Here is a 13,764-nt window from a genome sequence, read left to right as displayed (position 1 = left end):
CCCATTAGAATCCCTTGAGAAGGAGCAGCCTGAGCTGGACTGCGTTCCTCCCCAGCAGGCGAACGACTCTTTGCAAGGCTGGATGACCTTGTTGCTCACATTATTCATGGACCTGCCCCCACTCACCCCTCCCTCCCCCGGGGAGATACATATACAAACCATTTGGAGACAAAGGAAACAATCCTAGCTAAGCATATAAAAAGGGTGCCAAGAGGGCTGAGAGGCTCGGTTAGGGCTCCTGCCCTGCATTTGTTTCTAGAGTCTTCTTTGCACCCTGTTCCAGGAAGAGGCTAAAGCGTGGAATCCAGGTGGGCAGTGAGGACCAGAAACTGGGGGGGTTTGAGCAGCAGCATCCTTAGGGGAGCTGTGGTTCTTTGGCCCCAGCCCCTTGTCTTCCTCGTACTTTTGGACAGAAAAGAGGATGCAATTACCCTGGTCATGGGAATGGCTGGACCCGTCCGACTTGAAGACAATGACTTGGCCAGAGCACGTGGGCCAGCCCAGGAGACTGGCTCAGGTCTGCGTCTTCCTGGGAGGAAGTGAGGCATTGTTTCGGGGGCTGTGTGGGCCCGCTGGAACTCTGCACAATGCAGGGATCAGTGGGTGCCAGGTCCAGCCCACCATCGGGAACTTGTTTATTGCTTTAATGACCCCACAGTGGATCCACCTGGAAACAGACCTGCTAATGAGCGGAGACAGAGCTGGCACAGCCCCAGGGGAAGCCTGTCGGGCCAGCTCCCCTGGAGGAGCTAAGGGTGTGAGCTAAGTCTCAGACTGGGAGAGCTGGGAAGTAGAGACCTCTGTTCTGTCTGGGAAAACCACAGGGAGAGCTCGTGCTTCTCCATCCCCATCCGCCTCCTGCTATGGGGTCATGAGAAGGCAGAGTGGGGGAAGGGGCTGTGAGGTTGAGAATGGGAGGCATAACTGGGCTTCCCGTTCTAGCCTCTGCTCCAAACTGCTGGTGGCCTTGACCAAGCTAAGCTTTCTGGACCTCAGTGTCTCCAACTTTCGGGAAGGGGTACCAAAATCATTCCTGCTGTGTCTCTACTTTCCCAGGGTGTTGGGAGGATGAGGTAAGATCAGACACAGCAACTGCTTTGAACTCCTTGGAAGAAAAAAAAACTTTTAGACATCAAGGCTTTATACTGTTTGCTTCTTTGCACTGTGGCTGGAACCTGGGAGCTTGGGGAGATGCACAGTCTGGGACCCAGTTTTCCTAGACTGTTTGTCAGGCACCTGCCAGAGACTGAGACAAAACGTAAAAACTGCCCCTGCGTCAAGGACATCTAGGAGTCAAGGGTGGGCATCACAGGAGGGGGCAATTGTGTGCTGGAGCCAGCCTGTGCCAGCTCACGGGAGCCAGGTGTTCAATGTTCAGGAGTGTTAAATCCAATGGTAGCTTTCAATCAGCTGCCACAGGGGTTTTAAAACTGCAGAAATCAGAAATCTCTACAGATCAGGACTTTTTTTTTTGAGAGCTGGTTTTTCAGACAGGGTCTGCAGAAGTCTCACTCAGTGCTATCCTGACCCCACTGCACTCCCCATCCAGGTCTCACTGAGCAGGTGTGGCTTATGTGCCCTCTGGACAGAGGCCCCTGGAGATTGGAGGCCTGAGCACTTAATGGCCCCCATCCAGGCAGTAGTAGGGCAGGAGTGGCCAGTGAGATGTAGGTTACTGGACTCAGTGCTGGAGCTAGGAGAAGAGTTGTCTCTTCTATACGACACTGAGCTCTGAGGGATGGGAGCCAAACCAAAAACTCCAGCGGGGTGCTGAAGACCACTTCTGCTCTGGTGTTTCTTTGGCCTGGTTCAAACACAGCAAGGATTGGGGTTGGGGTTGGGAGACCACATGAGTTGAACATATCAGGCATCTATGAGGACACTTATAGGAGGATTACTCAGAGATCTCATTAATTATTTGAGGAATTGTTTGTTTGCGTGAGTTTTGAGGGTTTGTTTTTAATGTAAGAAGTTTCTTTATAAACTGAAAATGGGTGATGGTCATAGATCATCTGACATAGCAGGCAGTGGGGGATAAAATTATGACTCTGAAGGAGGAAGCTGCCAATGACCTGAGATGGGTCAAAGGGACTGCTCTGGTCCTGGAAGCCAGGGTACCCGGGCTGTGTGTCTGGCAAATCCCTCTCTCTCTGTGGGCCTCCACTTTCTCATCTTTCCTCTGCAGTACATCTTTCACAGGTAAATGCATGTGCTCCAGAGTCCAGGAGGTCCTGGGCTTAAACCTTGCCTCTTATTAGCTGTGTGACCTAGGGAAGGTTGACATCTCTGATCCCATCAGAGTTACCCAGAGTTACTGGGAGAATTAAGTAGGATAATTCATGTGAACTCTTGGACAGACCCTGGCACACTATGGGTGTGCAATAATGAATGGCAGCAGTGGTCAGTCCTTCATTCTGAGGCGTTACCGCTCTCTAAAGCAAGATGACATGGGATGAGGGTGGGGGCCCAGGAAGGACCTACCACTTAAAAGAAGTAGGATATGGTGGTGCAGCGGTTAAGAATCCACCTGCCAATGCAGGGGACATGGGTTCCAGCCCTGGTCCGGGAAGATGTCGTGGAACAACTAAGCCTGTGCGTCACAACTACTGAGCCTGCTCTCTAGAGCCTGCGAGCCACAACTACTGAAGCCCGTGCGCCTAGAGCCCGAGCTCTGCAACAAGAGAAGCCACCGCAATGAGAAGCCCGCGCACCCCAATGAAGAGTGGCCTCCGCTCGCTGCAACTAGAGAAAGCCCGGTGCGCAGTAATGAAGACCCAACGCAGCCAAAAGTAAATAAATTAAATAAATAAATTTTTTTAAAAAAAGAAGTAGGAGACTTTGAATCCCCTGTCAGGTGAAGCTCTGCATCTCCAGGTGATCTTACCAGAGGATTTCAACCCAGCAAAGTGAAAGTCACAACCTCCCAGAGGAGACGCCCATATTGTCACAAGGAAACCACATAAATGATCCGAGGTGGAGAGGCAGGGCACTAGGGTTCTGGTTTTGACTTGGGCAAGTCACTTAGCTGGCTCTTGTTCCCAGTTCTCTCTTTTAGGACATGGAGCTCTTCTTTGCCTGCCTCATAGCCCCAGACAAATGAGGTCTTGCTGATGAGCAGAATGAAATCAGTTAAAAATATTTTAGAGTACTCTATGAAGTGTATTATTATCACAAATAATAATATAATTAATCTCCATGGCCCAGGACAGCCCTTAGAGATTTATCTGTGGGTAGAAGAATTTTTCTCTTTCCGTTCTTTTCCAGGGAGGTTTTTTTTCCAGTAGTAGCCTCCTCACCTCGGGTTCAGAGAGGAGCTGAATGTCCAGTGTAGTCCATGGCCCTGTCTTCCACCCTCCCACTCGTCCCTCCACTGGGAAATCTAGATATATTTTTAGGGAAACTCATTCCTCCCGCCCTGGTTTCCTTTCTAGGGCATGCCTGGGAAAGCTCTCTGAACTTGGGCTCAGAGGCTGCTGCAGGGATGTGCTTGAAAAGTTCTCTCTGACCCTGGGCTTTCGTCCCCAGGAGGCCTGAACAGGGGAGGAGGCCCAGGGCCAGAAAGACAAAAGGTGTGGCAGAGACAAGGAGAGTGAGAAATGCAGTAAAGTCTGGGGTGGTGGGCGGGGACACAACTGCTGAGGCCCCCAAGGAGAGAAAATGAGTAAACAGGCCAGCCACTGTCCCTGGTTTCTCATTGGAGGCTGACGGCAGGGCTCCAGGCCCAAGGCAGGTCAGCTTCAGCTTCGCAGAGCTGGAGGTGGGGCAGGCGGGTGACACAAACTCCTCTGGGAATGAGGTAAATAATCTTCAGCTGCAACAATAAAGATCAGCTGTGACCTAATCGCCCAGCCCATTTCAAAGGCCCAGGGGGTGGGTCTCTTCCTCCTGTCCTTCCAGGTTTAATTATCTGAAGAGTCTTTGGACTTTGAGAGACTCAAAAGAGAAAGATCTGCAAATAATTAAGCCAGGGAATAGTCTTCACGAAAGAGGTGTCTGTGGGTTTAGGGCGGGGGTTGGGGGGAGTCGGGGGGAGACAGAGGGCGTGGCAGGTCCCCCTCGGTGCTTCTGTGTGGGTTGGGTGAGGGTTGGGGACCGAGACTGGAGAAGAGGTAGAGAGGCAGCTGAGGCCGACAAGAGCTCCAGGGCTAGAGAGTGAGCCCTAGGGTCCTCATTCTCTGCGCAGTAAGGCAGGTACCTGGGGAAAGCTGTCCTCTGTGGAGCCCTCTTACCGAGGCGTTCTTTACGCTGTTAACGGCTCCTTTTCAAATACTACAGTTGTTGGCAGTATCCTCGAAGGGACTGAAAGAACTCAAAACAACACTAAACAAGTCAGCTTAATTATTGCACTCACCATTGCAGTCCACGCAGACACAGAGTCCAGGAAAGTATCTGCAGTCATCTCCTACTCACCCGGCTTGTCAACACTGCAGTAGTCTCCATCCCGGCAAAGTTCTCTCATGTTCAGCAAAGCCTCTTGCCTCCACTTGGCGATAGGCCTGGTACGGTCTCACCCAACTTGCCCAGATCCACGTTCTGCATGACATACATCACTAAAATATATCACAGCAGTGGCAGAGATCAATTTCACAGATGATTGAAACCTGTGAAGGAATCATGGCACACAGGTTACACACTCCTGCTAGGATTTGGGCGGGGCCCACTGGTTTTCCTTAGAGGAGTTTTGGGATTGCAATTCATTGGGCCTGGTCCTTTGTTTCTAATAGAGGTACCCATAAGGACCCTAATGGGATTTTTATATCTCCTCCACCATATTTGCCCTTGGATTCCCGAGTAACCCCTTTAGAATCACAGCCTTTTAGCATCTGAAGGAACAGTAAAGGTCTCCAAGTCCATTTTACAGATGGGGAAACTGAGTGTTCTTTCCTAACCCAAAGCTGGCTGTCTGGACTCTCATTGGCTTTCTAAATGACTTTTCAGTGTTTTTTGCTAGTTAGGTATATCTTCATTATGGTAGCTTTACATGTGCCCCTATATCATACGGCTTATTAACATGATGACGGAGGCTCACCCTGGATGAAACTGTATCCCCAGGCAGCCCACTGGGGACTCACAATACAAGTTGCCTGTGAGCATGAGACCCATCCCGTACTCAAGCATTGAGGCTCTACCGTGTTTTAAAATTACCTTCGTATATTTATATATTAGAGTTCTTTTCTATTTTAAAAGTGCTTTCCCATTGTGCTTTGGCTCACTGGGGCAATGTTGTTCTCCTGGTTATGCCAATAGGCTTTTCAATCAAAAACAAGAAAAAAAAAATCCACATTTTTCTATTTCTTTATATAGCTCTGCTTTTTCAGGAAAATAAATATTTGTTGAATTGAGAAAAATGTTTTTGTACCTTGTGTGTTTTGCTGTTATTGTTGTTAAATAAGTGCTTTCGGTGACAGGGCTTTTGTCCTGAGAAAGGGCTTTTTATGTTGGGGTTGGGAGGAATGTGTGCATCCACGGGGCTGTTAGGAGTTTCAAAGTGGGAGAGTCTTAAATCATCCAAGCCAGCAGTGGCGCCTCTTCTCCCCCACTTTGTTTCTAATTCATACCTTCCTTCCTATCACCAATGCCGTCACCACCCCCAACTTAGCTTTCCAACCATTATGTGGTAGGAGAGCAGGGAAGATGGTGGTGCAGTCTGTTAGTCTACTGAAGTCCCAGGGCCACTGGAAGCTCCACAGAACCCACCCAATCCAGAGTTGGGGGATAGGTGAAGCAGCAACATCCCACCTTGGGGTTTGAGTGCCTGGCCACCAAGGTCACTCCTTTGCCCGCCCCCAGGGATATTTCCAGTGCCCACAATTCACCTGGCTCTCTCAAGGATCTTTTCACACAGTGAGTTTCACTTAGGTGGAGCGAGGCCCTAGGAGCAAGGACGCGGTGTGGGTACATGCCAATGCCAGCCACCTCTTACAGGGCTTTTCCCTCTCTTGTGATTCATCTCTCCACTTGTCAAACGCTTGCTGAGTACTGCCACAGGCTCAGCACTGTTAGGTCTCTGGCGATGCAATGGTGAAGGAGACACAGCCCAGGCCCTTTAGAGTTCAGCCTCTGGCAGGGCGCGGACACTGAGACATTTGATCACACCTTATGGATCGTAAATATTAGGGTGGGGAAAGCTCTGGATGATATGGGAGCAAGCAGGAGGGACACCTGACTCAGGAGGCTGAACTTTCTTAAAAGATATGTAGGTTTTCATCAATTGAAGAAGGGAAAAAGCATTCTAGGAGAAAGAACAATGTGTGAAACAGAATGACTGAAAAGAAATGTCAAGTAGTTCAGTTCGGTCAAACAGGAGGGTTGGCTGTAGGAAAGTGCTGGCAGGAAATGAGAGCTGGTTGGGCTTATTTATTTATACCAAGCACTGTTTTGAGACTAGCTCCCTGCTCTCGTGGGGCTTCTATTCTAGCGGGGGAGACAGTAAAAACCAAGCGAACAAACATATCAGAGTGATAAATGGCAAGCAGAGAATCACTGCAGGAAGGCACGTGGATGAGTAACAGAGGCACTGCTTTGGGTTGGGCAGCCAGAAGAACCTTTCTGGAGAGAACTGAATAAGAAAGTTGGCCATGTGAAAATAAGGCATCCTGGCAGCGGAAACAGCTACAAATGAGGCCCCAGTCAACAGAGCTGTTTGAGGACATCTGAACAGTGGAATTGGTTTAAATGATCCCCTCACGCCTACTTCTCTAGCACCTTGAAATAGTTATTGCTGCATAACAAATCACCCCAAAATTTAGTGACATAAAGCAATGAACATATTATCTCACATAGCTTCTTAGGATCAGGATTCTGGAAGCAGCTTAGCTGGGTGTTTCTGGCTCAGGGGGGTCTCTCTTCCTCACCCCGTGGGCCTCTGCATAGGGCTACTCACAACATGGCAGCTTGCTTTGCCCAGAGTAATCTGAGACAGAGGCAGAGAGAAAGCACACCCAAAACAATGGCCACAGTTTTTGATAAGCTATCTCAGAAGTGGCATTCCATCACTTTTGCCGTGTTCAAGGGACTACACAAAGGTGTGACTATCAGGAAACCGGGATCACTGGGGGCCATTGTGGAGGCTGGCTACCTCTGCCCTCTGGTTCCTAGTGTTCACATCCCTTTCACATGCAAAATACGCTCACCACCCACACCCCCACACCCCCCAAGACCCAGAAGTCTTGCCCCATTATAGCACCAGCTGTATCTCATCATCTAAATCAAGTCCAGGTGCAGATAAGGCTCCTCTGGTGCAGTTCCTTCAGTACATGAAAGGTTCCTCTTGACCAGTTAAACAAAGAGATGAGTTACCTGACTACCGCCCCGCCCCACTACACACCGAATATACACTTTGGGAAAGGCATAAAATAGCTATTCAAAAAGGGGGAAAGTGGTCCATAGCAATTCTGAAATCCTGCCAGGCAGATGGAATAATTCTTCATGGCTCTTGGCTTTCCCTTCTGAGTTCTTGGTTCTGACCTCTGTGTCATCCTTCATTTTTCATGAAAGCTAACATGTGTTTGCAGCTGAGTAGTTTCCTAGCTTGCTTCCTACCAGTTGAATTTTGGGAGTCAAAAGGCCTCTTTTCATTTTGTGTTGTCTCTGTAGTATATGAAAATACTTAGGGGAAAAAAAAAGAGAGCCCAGAGCCTGAACTACAAAAAAAGTTCAGTAAATGGTAGCGATTATTATTAAAGGGAAGAGTCTAGGTGAGTGTGATAGGCAGTATAATGACCCCCTAAAGATGTTCACATTCTAATCCCTGGAAACTATGAAAATGTTACTTAAGTGGCAAAAGGGACTTTGCAGATGTAATTAAATTAAGGATTTTGAGATGGAGAGATAATCTTGGATTATTCAGGTGGGTCCAATGTAATCCAGAGAATTATTCTAAGTGAAAGAGTGAAGCCAGACTTTTGGAGAAGGAGATGTGATGACAGATACAGAGGTTAAGGTGATATAATTCCTGGCATTGAAGATGGAAAAGGACCACAAGCAAAAGAATGCAGGTGGTCTCTAGACGCTGGAAAAAAAACAAGGAAATGGGTTTTCCCCTAGAGCCTCCGGAAGGAATGCAGCCCTGCCAACACCTTGATTTTAGCCAGTGGGAGCCATTTTGGATTTCTGATCCCCAGAACTGTAGGATAATAAATGCACTATGTTATAAGCCACTAGGTTTGTGGTAATCTGTTATAGCAGCAACAGGAAATTAATTTAGTGGGTATTGGTGCCATTAAGACATGAAGGGGTAGGAGAAGATTTGGGGACAAGAAAAATTTATGTTTTGGATATATTAAGTTTCTAGAGCCCAGGTGCAGATGTGCAAGAAATAGCTGGGCACTTGAGGCTGGAGCTTAGGAGGACATCTGGGCTGGGGAAAGAGACCCAGGGTTTCAGGAGATTTAGAAGCCATAAAAGTGAATAAAGGATGAGAGTGAGAAGAATAGAGGATGGAGGATACTTGGAAGGCAGGCCAAGAAGGAAAAGCAGAGGAACCTTTGAAGGAGAGAGAAGGAAACATTAGTAAGGATTAACTAGAGGATTAACATCCCCTCACAAAGGTGGCAAAGGGCTAACACGGTGAAGACTCCTGTTTCACTGCTTATCCCTGGGTTTGCTCTTTATTTTCTGCATTGCTTGGATCACCAGAGTTTGCCTGGAAACCCTCATGAGATGGGGCTCAGTGCTCAGAGGATGCCCAGGAGGAGGGCTGAGGGAACGGCAGACAAAAGCTGCCTCCACAGCAGCTACAGCGTCAACCTGGCCGTGACGCCCAGGACCTGGCTCACGTCTCAGGAGCACACGTGGGATCCTCAGGGAACAGAGGGGCAGAAGGACCATCAGGGTGAAGCTGTCTCTTTCACTTCTTTGGCATTCAGCCCGGGGGCCTAGATTTATCCTGCGCTGAGTGAACAATATAGGGCCCTTCACCTGGGGGTTGATGAGGCACACGTGGGGCCCCTGAGCAGGGTTAGGAGGTCCAGGTCTTGCTGGAGAGAGATCCTTCCGTATATTTCCCTTCCTAGATGGAGGGCTGTGCTGACTCCTCCCCTGTTCAACTGTAAAGTCTGAGGGGCTCCTTTAAGCCCCCTTCCTTTGAAAACATCCATAAACAAGTTTATCACTTAGGAATGCTTTTCAATAACAAGAAACAGAAAAGCTAACTTATAAGGGCTTAAATAAATTGGGATTTATTTTGCTTGCTGGAGGTTGTCAGTAACTGGCATGGGTTTAGAGCCCTATAATATTAGGGTTAACGTCTTGTATTTTTCTTGGCCTTTTTCTCAGAGTCACAATATGTTTGCTGTAGCTCCAGGTATCATATCCCCATTCAAGGTGGGCAGCAGAGGGAAAGAATGGTGCCACCTATCCCATTTATTAAAAAACAAGGTTTTCCCAAAACACAGACAGGTTTTTGCTTATGTCTAATGGGCCAGGACATGGTCAAAAGTCACCTACAGCTATGGAAGATAGAAAGATGGTTTTCGTTTTTCAGCCTCTAGAGTGGAGACTGGCTGGGGAAAGGAGGTTTTGAATGGTGTGGGATAAGCCAGTCTATAGCTAAAGGCATGCTTGTTGACTCAAATTGCCTCTATTTAAGGAGGTATTTTGTTCCATTCGAGGGCAGCTGGGGAATAAGGGACCTCTTGCCCTGTCAGGGACCCCTCACCCACCACAACAGGCAGACCCTAGATGATCTATCCAAGCACCTGGCACCATGGGCTACAGCCCACTAACATCTCCCCCTCTGGGGGCTCCTGTCGCATAGAGCCCCACCATTGCAGGAGAAGAAGATGGAGTCTGTCTTAACTTCCAAGTAACGAAACTTAGGGTTATTTTTTTGTTTTGTTTTGTTTTACCATGCCACACATGGCATGCGGGATCTTAGTTCCCTGACCAGGGATTGAACCCGTGCCCCCTGCAGTGGAAGGGTAGAGTCTTAAACACTGACTGCCAGGGAAGTCCCAGGGCTGTTTTTTGAGGTCAAAGATACATATTCAGTTAACTTAGAGAGGAAGTACTCAAATCAGTTGTCTGGGACGGCCACTAGTTCTCATCTTTCAACCAGCCGTTAGGCCTTGATGAGACAGCTGGTATCCAGGTCCGGGGGAACATCAGGGCCTCGTTCCAGCCAGCTCTGCCCACTTTCCTCTCTCCTCATCTCTGGCTCTGCCGCCACCTTGTCCCACCTGCTAGCTACACCTTAGTTTGGACCGCCCTCTCATTCATCTCTCTCACGTGCAGATGGAGTACGTCTGAAACTGACAGTGTTGACACCCACCTCCTTCCTGCTCACCCACTTACTGCGCACCCCACTTGCGGTGGGCTGGCAGGGAGACCCAGCATCCTAACCACAGTCCAGTGCTGGGCGTACACACGCTACTGGGAACATTCGCCAGAGCAATGCAACCCTGTCAGATGTGGTGGGAGAGTATGGAGGGGAAGGCTCTGCCCGCTCCCACTGGGAGAGGGTTAGGCTTTGGGAAAAACCCAGATGGACCTTCAAGTGTGACTCACACTTGGTGCTCAGTGGGCTGTCTGCCCACATGAACAAGAAGATAGGCACCCACCCATTCTCAAGCATGCCTGGGGGTCTTCTGCTTGACTAGGTAAGTTACTGCTTCTGCTGAGCTAAAGGGAGCCCCTTGGCATTTGCTTCCGGATCTGGACCTTCAAGGTGACAGCACACAGCCTGCCTGGAGGGTGGAGCCAGAGCAGGAGCTTCGTCCAGCCAAGGACATTGTATCTCCCTAGATTAATGGACAAACACTCACCTCAACCCCATTTCCTGAATCCAAACAGCCTGAGAAAGGGGTGGGGAGGGGTGCAGGGCAGGGGCAGTCTGATACGGAAAGAATTTCAAAAGGTCCGGTTTAGACTCTTTGCTGTGCTCGTGAGGGTGTGGACAAAGGAAAGGGGCCTTTTTTTTTTTTTTTTTTTTTTTGCAGTACGCGGGCCTCTCACTGTTGTGGCCTCTCCCGTTGCGAAGCACAGGCTCCGGACGCGCAGGCTCAGCGGCCGCGGCTGACGGACGCAGCCGCTCTGCGGCATGTGGGATCCTCCCGGACCGGGGCACGAACCCATGTCCCCTGCATCGGCAGGCAGACTCTCAACCACTGCGCCACCAGGGGAGCCCCAAGGGGCCCTTTTATAAGCTGTTGGTAGGAATATAAATTGGCCTAGAGGTTTTGAGGGCACAATTTGACGTTACCTACCAAATTTTAAATGGACATGTGCATGTGCCACAGATATATTTCCGTATATATGTTAGCAAAGTTACTCTGAGTCTGGAGCTAGGATTTGGGGGAGTTGGGGGACACACATTTTTTAGTTTCATACCCTTCTGTATTTGCATTTCTTGTTAATGAGCACGTACTACCTTTCTAATTTTAAACATAGTAAGTGCTACCATCATCTCCCTAGTTCAGAGGTATTATCAGTATAGGTATTATTATCTCCCTCGGGAGGAATTCTGGCCTGAGGGCTCCTGAATTCCACAGGTAGAAGTTTTTAAGAGTCAGGAGGGGCTACTGGGGACAAGATGCATCTGGTAAGGGGAACAGTGGGTCCAATCAGAGAGGGCAGAGCATCCAGCCTTCTTTGCTTGGGTTGCCGCATAGCTCTCCTCTGAGGCCTGGGCCCCCAGCACTCAGTTTATTAAGCCGAAGAAATAGAAAACAAAGAGAAAAGAAAATATTATAGCAGTTCATTAAAAAAATAAAGTACATTAAAAGAAATAAAAAGATTATTAAAATGATGTAAAAAGCAGTGTGCAACTAAATAATGAAATGAACTAAAAATAAACCCCAACTCAGCCCACAGCTCTCCAGTGGCCGTCTGACCTGAGGCTGATGGCCTCTAGTCCCATGGAGCCCCCATTGTCCCAACAGCACGGCCCGGAGGATGGGCTGCGGATGTGGGTCTTCCCTCTACTGCTCTGTGAGGACACAGGCAGCTCCCTAAATGCTCACAGCTGAGGTGGAATCTGGTGGGACCGTTCAGACAAAACCTGCATGAAGGCTGGGGAGAAACGCACCATATGAGCAGGGACATTCTCTGAGTGCCCCCAGCCCCATTCTCAGCCCCTTCCCTGCTCCCCAGGCCTGCCTTCTCCTTCCTGGAGTGGGAGGACATCTTATCCTTGGAGCCCCAAAGCACTCTCAGGCCCACTTTTCCCAGGTCTCCCTCTTGGGATCTGCCCCTTCCTGGGGTAACTGACAGGATGTGCACCCCTTTGGGACAAAAGAGCTTGTCTAGGACTTTGCCTAGCTCTGAGGAAAGGGTTTAACCAGCCTCTCTCCCCATTTCACACGTTCCCCAGCGTCGGGTTCTTCAGTCGGGCGTAACCCCATGAGAAGACTTTAGCATTCCCCCCTGGTGGCTCTAAGGTTATCTCAGTCTGGCTGTCCAAGGGCATCTGTGCCAGATGGGGAGAATATAATGCCCGGCCCTCATTCTGGCAGCTTCCTCTCTGTGCCCCATGTAGCAATAGCTAGAAAGGGACACATATTCACTCATCTCTGATTTACAGGAACAACGCTTTCCACAGTCCTGTGGAAAAGAAACGCCGGCAACTCGGGGAGAGATTAAACACATAGTGCTGCATCCTCAGCACGTGAAAGGATGATGAGTACCTGTATGTGGGGACGGTGAAGGGTATCTATGCCGGCTTATTGAAGCCCAGGGTCTGGTCTCCTAGAACAAAGATATATCTGCCCAGAAATAAATCCCCACCACTTAGAACAGCTTCTTGCTTTGAGACCAGGTGTTTTCCAAGGCTTCAAAAGTGCTAGGACCAATTCTTGGTTAAGGCTTGAGTTCAAATTTTGAGGGCTCCCCACCCCTTAGAAATCTCCTCAGGAAAAGAAATTTTCCTGAGTACAGAGCAATCTGGCTTCAAGGGACGGGATAAATTATCACTGCTTGCCCTTCCAAACCCCAGGGGTCTTTTCCCCATCACTAAAAAAATAGCACAGGGGCTTCCCTGGTGGTGCAGTTGTTGAGAGTCCGCCTGCCAATGCAGGGGACACGGGTTCGTGCCCCGGTCTGGGAAGATCCCACGTGCCGTGGAGCGGCTGGGTCTGTGAGCCATGGCTGCTGAGCCTGCCTGTCCGGTGCCTGTGCTCCACAACGGGAGAGGCCACAACAGTGAGAGGCCTGCGTACTGCAAAAAACAAACAAACAAACAAAAAATAGCACAATAACAATAAAAATGAGAAGATAAGATGAGATAAAAGAATGTAATATAAAATTATGAAGGACAAAACAGAGATGAGGAATGATCAAGGTAAGTAAAACAGAACTAGAGGACTAACAGATTAAAAAGTTAGGGCTTCCCTGGTGGTGCAGTGGTTGAGAGTCCGCCTGCCAATGCAGGGGACACGGGTTCGTGCCCTGGTCCGGGAAGATCCCACGTGCCGTGGAGCGGCTGGGCCCGTGAGCCATGGCTGCTGAGCCTGCCTGTCTGGAGCCTGTGCTCCGCAACGGGAGAGGCCACAACAGTGAGAGGCCTGCGTACCGCAAAAAAAAAAAACAAAAATAAACAAACAAACAAAAAAGTTAAAAGAAAAAAATGAGCTTTAAAATTGCACACAAAATATAACCAACTATTTACAAGATGAGGAGCTTTCATAAAAACAGAGAAGGTTCACAATGTTTGAACAGACCAAGGCAGTCAGAGATGTAAGCCGCCAGCGGGAGTCTTCCCCTCCTCCCACACAGTGTCAGGGTTTGAACCCCATTTAGCCAACCCTGACAACCCTTCTAAATTACATC

At 49.1% G+C, this 13,764-nt stretch overlaps 1 protein-coding gene and 1 pseudogene across 2 annotated transcripts in view; one reads left to right on the top strand and one right to left on the bottom strand.

Annotated features, from left to right (window-relative positions):
- SNRPE (small nuclear ribonucleoprotein polypeptide E) overlaps nucleotides 1-13,764 on the bottom strand; it is a 140,010-nt gene that overhangs the window by 1,288 nt on the left and 124,958 nt on the right. For both annotated transcript variants that reach the window (XR_009560072.1, XR_009560073.1), the window contains one exon: nucleotides 4,411-4,601. The gene's annotated coding sequence lies outside the window, so the exon portion shown is untranslated. The remainder of the gene's footprint in view (nucleotides 1-4,410; nucleotides 4,602-13,764) is intronic.
- LOC115861685 (small ribosomal subunit protein uS19-like) overlaps nucleotides 1-13,764 on the top strand; it is a 149,660-nt pseudogene that overhangs the window by 19,770 nt on the left and 116,126 nt on the right.

This window comes from Globicephala melas, chromosome 1 (assembly GCF_963455315.2).
Source record: "Globicephala melas chromosome 1, mGloMel1.2, whole genome shotgun sequence".
NCBI lineage: Eukaryota > Metazoa > Chordata > Mammalia > Artiodactyla > Delphinidae > Globicephala > Globicephala melas.
Note: the sequence above shows the minus strand (reverse complement) of the source record. Positions and strands in the feature narration are given on the sequence as shown.